Source organism: Primulina eburnea, chromosome 17 (genome assembly GCF_022965805.1).
Source record: "Primulina eburnea isolate SZY01 chromosome 17, ASM2296580v1, whole genome shotgun sequence".
Taxonomy (NCBI): Eukaryota; Viridiplantae; Streptophyta; class Magnoliopsida; order Lamiales; family Gesneriaceae; genus Primulina; species Primulina eburnea.
This window is the reverse complement of record NC_133117.1, coordinates 8,016,578-8,030,022: the sequence shown is the minus strand read 5'-3', so window position 1 is coordinate 8,030,022 and position 13,445 is coordinate 8,016,578.

The window sequence follows — 13,445 nt, the reverse complement described above, 5'->3', positions numbered from 1 at the left end:
ATGCGCGAGCTGCAGAGAACAATAATGCGGAGACCCGTAGGTATCGCGCATATGCGCCGAGAAGGGTCGTGCATATGCGCGAAAGTACTGCCTAAAGAAGAAGGCCACATGGCTGAAGCATGCAACGTGTGTATATATATATATATAAATATATATATATATATACAAGCCTTTATTCAGTGTGGAAAAAGAAGGAAACCGAGAAACGAAATCAACTTCACATTCGTGATTTAAGATTTGAATTTTACGAGAATCCAGCCGGCTGATTTTTAATCCGACTTCAATACTGAGTTTCTATCGACACAGGCTACAACTGGACGTAAGTTTTATTATGTTTTGATATGATTCGAAATTATTGTATTGCCAGAATCAGATAGAATTCATATATGATGTTCTTGACATGTCAGACATCGTAGAATCGAAGTCAGATTGAGAAACAGATTGATTACGGAATTGTTATGATTTTTCAGAGTATATCGATTGATATCGGACATATTTGGATTATTGATTGATTACAGATTGCATTGGATATTGGTTATGGATTGTAATTGATATCAGGATTATGCCGTTATGTCGTTGATTTTGAGTTAAATCCAGTTTGATCAGATTGGTGTCGATTTGAGAAGTATATTGATATGGTATTATTTGATATTGTCATTGCCAGATTTTGTATTGACAGACTTTGAATTCCAGACGGGACCGTCGTCAGAACTGCAATAAAAGAAAGGTATAAGTCAATGTGGTACCGAGAGAACGACTCGAGTATGATATACTTGAGTTTCCCTAAATCACATACTTATTGTTATTTTGTGCATTGATTTGAATTGATATGCTTGTTCTATTGATTTATAGAAAGCATGTATTAGAAGAGTATTAGATGAGTAATCTTGTGACATAGGTGCCAGATAGTGATGGAATCGTCATTGACACATTGCACATTGTCACAGAATAGTGATTTGGTCAAGTGCCAAAGTCTGTGACGGATAGGTCATGTAACGAACCGTACTTTCATACTTAAAATTTGCGGAAAAATTAAAAATTTTCTTAATTGTAAACATTCATACGGTCGTCACTCAACATTCATAAAATAATCTCACAATCATCCGTCACCAATAAATTTTGTTAAAAGAACTGTCTCAAAATATTTCGCATCCAGATGCTTAAAAACTTAGAGTATTTTTAAACTTTGCATAAAACGTAAACTTTGCGGTCCTCGGGTCTAGCCTGCCACTCAGCCCAAGCCTGCCCCTTGGTCATCACCTCCTGTCTCCTCCACATAGTCACCTGCATCGATCAAGTCTAGTGAGTCTAAAGACTCAACACGTATAAACTGGGATAACGAGTACTACATAATAAAATCGCATGCAACTTAAAAATAGGAGATACATAACTTGAAACTTGAGCTTGCATAATAAACTTAAACATACGTACGTACATAGCTAGACGTGCCATCAACATAAACTTTCATAAACATACTGCATACTTGAACATACATAACTTCATCATTTTGCATAGAGGATGTTTCAAAGCAAGTGAGCCGTAACATAAATGAGCCTGATCAGACTATACCACAGTACTGGGCTGACAGGGACGTATCCACTGCCGCATACATAAGATCCCCGTTCATAATTTAACGGGCTGGTTGGTCCCCGTTCATAATTTAACGCTTTCCAACCACGATCTAACACGTTCATAATTTAACGGGCGGATTGGTCCCCGTTCATAATTTAACGCTTTCCAATCCTAACATAATTTGGTCACAAGACATTTAGCATACCTCAAAAACTTAAAATATTTTCTTGCACGTCAAACATACTTACTTGGCGTTGAGGGATTCGTTGGACTTCGATCGGGGCCGTTGCTGCACATACTAACATGACTTCAAAAGCTTAACTTTAATCTCTTAGACGTAGGTACTCGAGCTCACCGCCGAAGTGCATAAATAGCTTATGACGTTCTAGATCACTCGGGACTTGACCTCACTTAATCATACTAATCATGACATCCAACCCCGAACAAACTCTAAGATGACGTGTGAACATTTCCCAACAATAAAAGACGTGAACTCGCTACTAGAACATGAAAAGAAGTGCGAAACCAAGCGTCTGTACAGAATGAATGGCGCTCGGGCGGTAAAACATTACCGCTCGGGCGCCGAGCTCGTAGAACAAAACTCTCGGCAGAAAGAATGGCGCTCGGGCGGTAATAAATTACCGCTCGGGCGCCGCGTCTTCTGGACTCCGCGACTTAAAACCTTGCACTCTTCGAATTCGATTACCAAAATGGTGAACCACGCCTCGAGACCCATCCTAGGACACTATGGCACTGACTCGACTCCACCGATGTCCCACACATCTCCAAGAAAACGACGCACCCCACGCAATAAAATAAAACTCACAAACTTAAATTTTGACATAAAAATAGTTTTTACGACTCCTCGCTCTCCCAAGCGCCTAACGACCCGAAACAAAACTTTGATAACCAACTCAACATCATTAACAATATACCTATACGCAGCAACGATCACCCTTCGATCCCCAATGAAGCCTGCAACCATTAAACTTGAAGAACACATCAATATCATAACTTTTCTGAAAACGCAGTTTGAGCAGTCCCACGAAAAACGCCATAACTCACTCAATTTTCATCCAAAAATCTCGAATTTTATATCAAATCAAGGGAATCGAAAAGTTCTACAATTTCCTAGTTGAAAGTTTTCTCAAAATCCCGACGAAAAAATCGCAGTATTTAAAAAGACAGTAAAAACGTGGTTTTTGATCTAAAATTAATTCAAAACTGATCCGAATCGTTTTCTGCTCAAACGACGAACGTCACACATAAATTTTTACGCATAAAAATAACACAACACATAATATGACAAGATCGATGCAGAAAGAACAGAATATACGTGCCTTTTGAACCTTAAACATTACCGAACGGCATCACCGAAGCGGAGATAGAAGCGAGGTTGATCCGGGACGAACGTGGCACCGTTTTCTTGCAATAAAATGCAACGAAATCTTGCAGGAAATCTAAAGGGAATGGGGCGGCTGCTATAGAACTTAGAACCCTAGGTTTTGCTCTTTTGAAAATAATAAAATCTAGAATGAAACTTGTGTGTGTGTTTAGGCGTGACAGGTGTGTGTAAAAGTGTGTAATGTGTGCGTGAGTTTTGTGCTTAATTACACAATTTAAAATGTTAACTAAAAAAAAAGCTATTAAATGGTTGAATAAAAATATTAATCCTCACTACAAGCCAAGTCCATAAAAATAACAAGCACCCTTGCTAAACTTTTAAAAGTTTTAAAAATGTTAAAACTCACTACACAACAACTTAGGCTTTAAAATACTAACTCTGCATAATTCAATTAAAATGCCCCACTATAACTTAAAATAAAATACCACACTTTTAAATTGCCAAAACTCGTCACCGGGTCTTTTCCTCAATCCCGCCTCGAATAAACGCCTGAAACATGAAACTCGAAAAACATTTTAACGTGCATCACATAAACATGACTATTATTAAAATAATACATTTAAATAAATTATGCATGGCTAAACTCATTTTAAATTAAAATAAATGATTTAACGAATCAAATAAATGCACGGGTTATACGTGTACTGAATTTGGGCTCTACAGTTCCTCCCCCACTTATATAAATTCCGTCCTCGAAATTAAGTCTTACCGAACAACTCCGGGTAGCGAAGTCTCATGTCGGCCTCTGACTCCCAAGTGGCCTCTTCCACTGATTGGTTTAACCACCGAACCTTGACTAGTTTAGTCACTTTGTTCCGAAGTCTGCGCTCCTGCCTGTCGAGGATTTGAGTCGGTCTTTCCTCATAAGACATATCTGGAGCCAACTGCAACGGCTCATAACTCAGAATGTACGAAGGATTAGCCAAATATTTCCTCAGCATCGAGATGTGGAACACATTGTGTACCCAGGCCAGATTCGGCGGAAGGGCTACACGATAGGCTAATGTCCCAACTCTGTCAAGAATCTCGAACGGTCCAATAAACCTTGGACTCAACTTGCCTCGTTTCCCAAATCTCATAACACCCTTCATGGGTGCTATCTTGACGAAAACGTGATCACCAACGGCAAACTCGAGATCTCTCCTCCTCTTATCTGCGTAGCTCTTCTGACGGCTTTGGGCAGTCTTCATTCTGTCACGAATCTTGACCACCACTTCTGCACTCTGCCGAACTATCTCGGGACCTAGATCTGATCTCTCACCCACTTCATCCCAATGAACTGGTGATCTGCACTTTCGACCATACAACGCCTCATAGGGAGCCATACCAATAGATGCTTGGAAACTGTTGTTGTATGTGAACTCCACTAGAGGTAGTCTAGACTCCCATGTTCCCTGAAAATCAATCATGCAAGCTCTTAGCAAGTCTTCTAAAATCTGTATCACTCGCTCAGACTGGCCATCTGTCTGCGGGTGAAAAGCTGTACTAAAAAGCAACTTCGTCCCCATAGCTGCATGTAAGCTCTTCCAGAAGGACGATGTAAATCTTGGGTCCCTGTCGGACACAATAGAGACTGGGAAACCATGCAACCGGACTATCTCCCGGATATAAAGCTCCGCATACTGCGTCATGGAGAAAGTCGTCTTCACTGGAAGAAAATGCGCTGACTTAGTGAGTCTGTCTACTATAACCCAAATGGAGTTCGATCCTCTGACTGATCTCGTTAATCCAACCACAAAATCCATAGTAATGTTCTCGCACTTCCACTCGGGAATGGGAAGTGGCTTAACCAATCCTGCTGGCCTTTGATGTTTAGCTTTTACTTGCTGGAAAGTGAGACATTCTGATACGAATCTACGGATGTCTCGCTTCATCCCTGGCAACCAATACAATATCTGGAGGTCCTTATACATCTTGGTACCTCCCGGATGGATAGAATACGGAGATGCGTGTGCCTCTGTCAGGATATCCTGTCTGATCGATTCACCACTAGGCACCCACATTCTACCTCTGTATCTCACAATGCCGTCTATCACTGTGTAAAGAACATTGCCCTTGGCTTCATCTTTCAGTCTCCATTTCTGTAGCTGTTCATCTGAAGACTGTCCTGCTCGGATGCGGTCTAGCAAATCAGATTTGACTATCAGATTAGACAGTCTAGGGGCTCTGCCCTCAGGATAAATCTCTAGACCAAATCTCTGAATCTCCGACTGAAGTGGTCTCTGAGCTGACAACTGAGCAACAACTGCCACTTTTCTGCTCAAAGCGTCTGCGACAACATTAGCCTTTCCCGGATGGTAGCTAATTTCACAGTCGTAATCTTTCACAAGTTCTAACCACCGTCTTTGTCTCATATTCAGCTCTTTCTGCGTGAAGAAGTATTTGAGACTTTTGTGATCGGTGAAAATCTGACACTTCTCGCCGTATAAGTAATGTCTCCAAATCTTCAATGCAAAGACAACGGCGGCTAACTCAAGGTCATGCGTCGGGTAATTCTTCTCGTGCACCTTCAACTGCCTGGAAGCATAAGCTATGACCCGACCCTGCTGCATCAATACTGCGCCCAACCCGAGCTTAGATGCATCGGTGTAGAGCACAAATTCACCTTGCCCTGTTGGCATGGCTAGCACTGGCGCCGAAGTAAGAGCTTGCTTCAAAGTATCAAAGCTCTTCTGACATTCCTCAGTCCACACAAACTTAGCATTCTTCTTGGTTAGTGAAGTGAGTGGCACTGCTATGGACGAAAATCCCTTAATAAACTTACGGTAGTAGCCTGCTAAACCCAAAAAGCTGCGGATCTCTGATGCATTCTTTGGCTCTACCCATTCCTTAACGGCTGCTACCTTGGCTGGATCCACTCCAATCCCGCTGCTAGACACTATATGCCCCAAGAATGCTACTTTCTGCAACCAAAATTCGCACTTACTGAATTTCGCAAATAACTTGCGACTTTGCAAAACCTGTAAAGCTGTCCTCAAATGTTGGTCATGCTCCTCATGGCTCTTCGAGTATATAAGGATGTCGTCAATGAACACGATGACGAACTGATCAAGGTAGGGCTGAAATACTCAGTTCATGAGGTCCATGAAAATTACCGGAGCATTCGTCAATCCAAATGGCATTACTAAGAACTCGTAGTGCCCATATCTGGTTCTGAAGGCCGTTTTGTAAACGTCTGCGTCCTTCACTTTCAGCTGGTGATACCCTGATCGAAGATCTATCTTGGAGAACACTGCGGCTCCCTGCAATTGATCAAACAAGTCTTCGATTCTAGGAAGTGGGTATTTATTCTTGATCGTTACCTTGTTCAGCTCTCGGTAATCGATGCACAGTCTCATGCTCCCGTCCTTCTTCTTCACGAAAAGCACTGGTGCGCCCACGGTGGGAAACTAGGGCGAATGAATTCCTTGTCCAAGAGCTCCTGAATCTGCTGCTTGAGCTCTAACATCTCGGCTGGAGCTAGTCGGTACGGTGCCTTAGAGATTGGTACTGTACCTGGCATGAGATCAATGGAAAACTCCACCTCCCTATCGGGTGGAAGACCTGTGACGTCATCAGGAAAGACGTCTGAGAAATCTCTGTCTACTGGCACTTCTGATATCGAAGGAGTGGGCACGTCAGGCGCTGAAATAACACTGGCCAAGAAAGCCTGACATCCCTTGGAAATAAGTCTCCTCGCCTGCATGCACGAAATCATGCGGGGAAAACTCCTCCATCTAGCTGGCTCGAAGAGAAACTGCTCCATGCCCAATGGTCTGACTAACACTGATCTCTTCTGGAAGTCGATAAGAACTCTGTTCTTAGTCAGCCAGTCCATTCCCAATATGATGTCGAATTCTGGCATCGGCAATAGGATTAAATCTGCGTATACTAGGTGGCCATGCAGTTCTAGATCAATATCTCTGATCACACTGGTAGCCAACAGCTCTTCCCCTGACGGGACTGTCACTGAAAAGTTCACGTCTAGGCCTATCGACTTGAGGTCCAAATGATTAGCAAACGTCTCTGATATGAAGGAGTGAGTGGCTTCTGAGTCTATCAGTGCAGTTGTGGATGATCTCTTAATGAAAATGTTTCCTGAGATGCGTTAGCACAACAAACTAGCTTATATCCCGATTATTCTACCATAACCTCAAGCAACAAAATACACCTAATATTCCAACTAAAATACTAGTAATCTCAATTAAAGTTAAACAGGTAATGCAAGGAATTTAATACTGAGCTTAGATAGGAAAGGTTACCGGTCAGTAGAGTAGTGTCTGGGTTCGCCTCCTGAGCATGCATGGCGAATACCCTGCCCTGGGTTGGTTGCTTCCACTGTGGGCACTCTTTCAACATGTGGTCCGTAGCTCCACATTTAAAACACTTGCCTAACCCATATAGGCACTGTCCCGGATGCTGGCGGTTGCATTTTGGACACACGGGAAAAACAACCGGTCTTTGTGGCGCCCCTTGCGGCTGAATGGGACCCTTGCCCTTAGGTGGTCCTTGATACGGTTTCTTCCCAGGTGGCCCCTGATACTGCTTCTTAAACTGGGGTCGTTGATTCTGCTGCTGCTGGTGTGGCTGTGGTGGAGCCTGATAGGGCCTCTTGCCCTACCTATCCGCCTCAATATCTCGCTGGTCTTGCTCTGCCGCCAGAGCTCTGGAAACGGCAACTGCATAAGTAGTAGGGCCAGCTACCCTCACATCACGGCGCAAGACGGGCCGCAAACCATTCATAAAATGCCTCAGTTTTGCTTGGGCATCATTCGCAATGAGGGGTACGAAGTGACATCCCCTCTCAAACTTCCTAACAAATTCTGCCACGCTATTGTCCCCCTGTCGCAGCGTCATAAACTCGTTGGTGAGTCTATCTCGTACTTCCTCAGTGAAGTACTTGGAGTAGAAAACCTCCTTAAAACCATTCCAAGGCAGCACCTGTAAATTGACTGCCACTGACGCACTCTCCCACCATAGCCTAGCGTCTCCAGTCAATAAGAAAGTGGCACAACGGACTCTGTCAGCATCCGTCAGTTCCATAAAGTTGAAAATTACTTCGATGGACTTGATCCATCCCTAGGCTATCATCGGGTCAGTGGTACCCGAAAACTCCTTCGGACTCATCCTCCGGAACCTCTCATATACTGCCTCTGGTTGGGGCCTCGCCCCTGCACCTACTGCTGCAACCTGGTTCCCCGCAAACTGTGCGAAGAACTGCGTCATACCCGCAAGCATCTGTGCTTGCATATCTGGTGGTGGAGGTGGTGGAGGATTGGCCCTCTCCTCATCTCGATGTTCCCTGTCCTCTACTCGGTGCTCTCTGTTCTCATCTCTTGTTTCCCGGTCAACCAAATGTCTAGGAGGCATACTGTTCCAATAATTCACCTAACACGTAAACCCAATATGCATGAACATATATCAATATTTTATGATGCACGCAGATCAAACTTAAAACATGCAGATACTGAAATCATAACTTGATGCTTACTACATAACGCAAAACTTTAAACTTACAGACTTGAGGTGTGACTTCGTGAGCTTCTTGCGACTGGAAGTAGGCATAACCCTTTACAAGAACACCGCTCAGATACCAACTGTAACGAACCGTACTTTTCATACTTAAAATTTGCGGAAAAATTAAATTTTTTTTTAATTGTAAACATTCATTCGGTCGTCACTCAACATTCATAAAATAATCTCACAATCATCCGTCACCAATAAAATTTTGTTAAAAAAACTGTCTCAAAATATTTCGCATCCAGATGCTTAAAAACTTAGAGTATTTTTAAAGTTTGCATAAAACGTATACTTTGCGGTCCTCGGGTCTAGCCTGCCACTCAGCCCAAGCCTGCCCCTTGGTCATCACCTCCTGTCTCCTCCACATAGTCACCTGCATCGATCAAGTCTAGTGAGTCTAAAGACTCAACACGTATAAACTGGGATAACGAGTACTACATAATAAAATCGCATGCAACTTAAAAATAGGACATACATAACATGAAACTTGAGCTTGCATAATAAACTTAAACATACGTACGTACATAGCTAGACGTGCCATCAACATAAACTTTCATAAACATACTGCATACTTGAACATACATAACTTCATCATTTTGCATAGAAGATGTTTCAAAGCAAGTGAGCCGTAACATAAATGAGCCTGATCAGACTATACCACAGTACTGGGCTGACAGGGACGTATCCACTGCCGCATACATAAGATCCCCGTTCATAATTTAACGGGCTGGTTGGTCCCCATTCATAATTTAACGCTTTCCAACCACGATCTAACCCGTTCATAATTTAACGGGCGGATTGGTCCCCGTTCATAATTTAACGCTTTCCAATCCTAACATAATTTGGTCACAAGACATTTAGCATACCTCAAAAACTTAAAATATTTTCTTGCACGTCAAACATACTTACTTGGCGTTGAGGGATTCGTTGGACTTCGATCGGGGCCGTTGCTGCACATACTAACATGACTTCAAAAGCAAAACTTTAATCTCTTAGACGTAGGTACTCGAGCTCACCGCCGAAGTGCATAAATAGCTTATGACGTTCTAGATCACTAGGGACTTGACCTCACTTAATCATACTAATCATGACATCCAACCCCGAACAAACTCTAAGATGACGTGTGAACATTTCCCAACAATAAAAGACGTGAACTCGCTACTAGAACTTGAAAAGAAGTGGGAAACCAAGCGTCTGTACAGAATGAATGGCGCTCGGGCGGTAAAACATTACCGCTCGGGCGCCGAGCTCGTAGAACAAAACTCTCGGCAGAAAGAGTGGCGCTCGGGCAGTAATAAATTACCACTCGGGCGCCGCGTCTTCTGGACTCCGCGACTTAAAACCTTGCACTCTTCGAATTCGATTACCAAAATGGTGAACCACGCCTCGAGACCCATCCTAGGACACTATGGCACTGACTCGACTCCACCGATGTCCCACACATCTCCAAGAAAACGACGCACCCCACGCAATAAAATAAAACTCACAAACTTAAATTTTGACATAAAAATAGTTTTTACGACTCCTCGCTCTCCCAAGCGCCTAACGACCCGAAACGAAACTTTGATAACCAACTCAACATCATTGACAATATACCTATACGCAGCAATGATCACCCTTCGATCCCCAACGAAGCCTGCAACCATTAAACTTGAAGAACACATCAATATCATAACTTTTCTGAAAACGCAGTTTGAGCAGTCCCACGAAAAACGCCATAACTCACTAAATTTTCATTCAAAAATCTCGAATTTTATATCAAATCAAAGGAATCGAAAAGTTCTACAATTTCCTAGTTGAAAGGTTTCTCAAAATCCCGACGGAAAAATCGCAGTATTTAAAAAGACAGTAAAAACGTGATTTTTGATCTAAAATTAATTCAAAACTTATCCGAATCGTTTTCTGCTCAAACGACGAACGTCACACATATATTTTTACGCATAAAAATAACACAACACATAATATGACAAGATCGATGCAGAAAGAACAGAATATACGTGCCTTTTGAACCTTAAACGTTACCGAACGGCGTCACCGAAGCGGAGATAGAAGCGAGGTTGCTCCGGGACGAACGTGGCACCGTTTTCTTGCAATAAAATGCAACGAAATCTTGCAGGAAATCTAAAGGGAAGGGGGCGGCTGCTATAGACCTTAGAACCCTAGGTTTTGCTATTTTGAAAATAATAAAATCTAGAATGAAACTTGTGTGTGTGTTTAGGCGTGACAGGTGTGTGTAAAAGTGTGTAATGTGTGCGTGAGTTTTGTGCTTAATTACACAATTTAAAATGTTAAACTAAAAAAAAAGCTATTAAATGGTTGAATAAAAATATTAATCCTCACTACAAGCCAAGTCCATAAAAATAACAAGCACCCTTGCTAAACTTTTAAAAGTTTTAAAAATGTTAAAACTCACTACACAACAACTTAGGCTTTAAAATACTAACTCTTCATAATTCAATTAAAATGCCCCACTATAACTTAAAATAAAATACCACACTTTTAAATTGCCAAAACTCGTCACCGGGTCTTTTCCTCAATCCCGCCTCGAATAAACGCCTGAAACATGAAACTCGAAAAACATTTTAATGTGCATCACATAAACATGACTATTATTAAAATAATGCATTTAAATAAATTATGCATGGCTGAACTCATTTTAAATTAAAATAAATGATTTAACGAATCAAATAAATGCACGGGTTATACGTGTACTGAATTTGGGCTCTACAGGTCAAGACACTGGATGCTTGGTTATATTGATGTTGAATAGAATTGGAGTTTCTTTTATTACTGATATTTGATATGGAATGCCAACGTTTGGAAACCGGGATCACTAGACTAGAATTGAGTCTAGTCTGAGACATGGAGTCACGAGTTTGATTGACAGTTTGATATTGATTACGTCTCAGATTTTAATACGTATTACTGATATCTATTCTATGCTTTTATATTGATTATATGATTGCATGTTTCGTTGATTTATATTCGGATGTATTTCTCACCGGAGTTATCCGGCTGTTTTCGTGTTTGTATATGTGCATGGCAACAGGTGGGACATGATCAGGGTCGAAGAGATGAAGAGAGATCGTGATTAAGACTACGGACTTTGATTGTAGATAGGGTTTGAGTACTTGATATGTAGTCATGGAACCCTAGTTCAGTTTGAATGTATGTTGTATAAGATCTGTACTTTTATACTGATACATATATTAGATTGAGTATATTACGTTTCCGCATTTATATCGTTAAAAAAAGAATTAGACCCTGTTTATTATAATTGATTTGATTATTCCCACAGACGATTAAGAAATGAATTAGCGTCCGGGTCACCACAACAGGTGGTATCAGAGCAATAGATCCTTTAGATTGAGATTGAGATAGAAGCTAGGGAGCGGAGTAGATTGAGTTTTCTTTCCTGCTTTTGATTGCTAGCATGGGTTACTGCTTTATATAATACATGTTTACCTGAATTGTCTGATTTGATTGGTAATGTGTATTATTTAGAATGGATCAGAACCGATTCTTGATCAGAGGTAAGTTGATCAGAAAAGGACTGAGACATATTTGTCAATTGTGATTGCTAACCCTTTTGATAATCAGATATGCCTCCGCGAAGAATATCAGAACTGGGTAGCACTTCAAATCCTCCAATGGATGTGACAGCAACACCAATGGAGACATTGTTAAAGAGATTTCAGTCGTTCCATCCACCGGCTCTGAAGGGTACTGAGACTTCAGTGGCTTGTGAGAGTTGGCTAGGCGACATTGAGATGCTGTTTGAGTCCTTGGATTACACTCATGAGCGGAGAGTGAAATTGATTGGGCACCAATTGCATGTTGTTGCAAAGAACTGGTGGATTACATCGAAGAAAGCATTGGAGCATCGAGGTACAGTTATTACCTGGAAGGTGTGTAGAACTGAATTTTATTAGAGATTCTTTCCAGTGTCGTATAGGAAGGACAAGGGAGCCGAGTTTTCCAATTTGAGACATGGGCAGCTAAAAATTGAAGAATATGTGGCCAAGTTCTCCACATTACTACGATTTTCTCCACATATGGCCGAGAATGACGAAGCTGTTGCTGACCAGTTCATTAATGGCCTGAATCTTGAAATCTTTACCTTGGTGAGTACCGGAAGACCGAATAATTTTACTGATGCCTTGAACAGAGCCAAGGGAGCCGAAGCTGGTCTGATGAGACAGAGAGGAGATTCGTTTGTGCCTTCAGCACCGAGAACACAGATGCCTCCACCATCTCCCTGATTTGAGAGTGGCAGTGGTAGTGGAAAGAAAGAACTCCTGAAAGCTAGGGAGAAGCAATTTAAGAAATCTGGAAGCAGTTCATCCAGTTCGAGTGGCTCAAGACAGACCGGTTAGGGCCAGAGTTATACAGGACCTTATTGCAGCACTTGTGGAGGAAAGAATTCCACAGAGCAGTGCCGAGGAGTGTTTGGCAGTTGCCGTATTTGTAGACAACAGAGACATTTTGCAAGAGTTTGTCCCCAGAGGGATTCTCAGAGATCATAGGGTGCCGAATCATCTGGATCAGTAGCTCAGACTGGTAGACGACCACAAGCTGCAGTTCACTCTTTCCAGCCAGCAGCAGCCCAGTCACAGCCGAGGCTAGGAGGAAGCCAGACAGTTAGCCAGCCTCCTAGACAGCAGGCCAGAGTGTTTGCTTTGACTGAGGAACAGGCTCAGGACGCACCAGATGATTTTGTGGCAGGTAACTGTTTTATTTTGGTTATCCTGCATATGTATTAATAGATACTGGTGCATCACATACATTTATATCTGAGCGATTTGCATTGAGTCATGCATTGCCTATTGAGTCATTGTCTGCGGTAGTGTCTGTCTCTTCTCCGTTAGAGACATGTTTGATATCAGTGAAATCTGTTAGATCTTTTATACTACAGTATGATGGGCATGAGATTGAGTTACATTGTATTGTGCTTGGGTTATCTGATTTT